Consider the following 972-nt stretch of genomic DNA (forward strand, 5'->3'; position numbering starts at 1 on the left):
AAAATATCAATTCATCCATTTTTAATTGTATATTTAAAGAAAAACTATATAAATCTTCGAAGCTCAATATAATAGTTTGTCTTTATTGAATAATAAGATGTAGCTTATAAGTGATATTGTAACTCTTTCTTACTGCAATGTTTATCATCGCATGGTCTTTGCATCTAGTGATACAAACAAATAAAACATGTTTACTTGATTTAAAGTATATGAACTACAGATTATAGACGACTTATTTTGGTAGCTTTATTTTTTTGTTTAATAGATTTTTCACATATTTTAATAGTATACGTTACTTTACATCACAACTTTTTTTCTAATCCAACATTTAATACCTAAACGAAAATTCGAGCATTTAAATTATACCTTTACATACAATTTAGAATATAGATTGGTAATCTTCGCAATAAAATTATTCCATATATACAGAATCATATAGGAATCCCGACTATGACAGACCCATCAATAAATATTCAACTAAACGACATGAATATTGTTAGAAAATTTGTAATAGAAAATAAAAATCTCTCTCGTGCGCAAAAAAATAAGCTGTCATTAATATTCTAGTTATTCATAAAAGATATTCATAGAAACTAATATTTTTGAAAATGTATAACAGGTAAGCCTAAATTTTAATATGAATACAGAAAGTAAGATTTAAAGCCATGTGTGTATAACTTGTTATATTATTAGAAATTATAACTTGATATCGTTTTTTTTATCAATCGATAGTTGACCATGCATTACCATATAGCTTAAAAGTTGATACTTATAAGTATTAGAGAGAATAAATGTTATTCGGGTTTTTTTTGTGTATTTATTGGTTTATAAACTGTAATTAGAAAATTTATTTTAAAAATTTACTTTAAAATAAATCTTGTGTTTTTATCATGTAAATCAAGGTTGAAAAATATACAGAATATCAAAATTAAAATATAAATTTACTCTTTATAGTTAAGTTATTTATCGGAA

The sequence above is a fragment of the Rhyacophila brunnea genome, unplaced genomic scaffold (assembly GCF_057557595.1).
Source record: "Rhyacophila brunnea isolate RB1 unplaced genomic scaffold, BYU_Rbru_1.0 scaffold_177, whole genome shotgun sequence".
Lineage (NCBI taxonomy): Eukaryota > Metazoa > Arthropoda > Insecta > Trichoptera > Rhyacophilidae > Rhyacophila > Rhyacophila brunnea.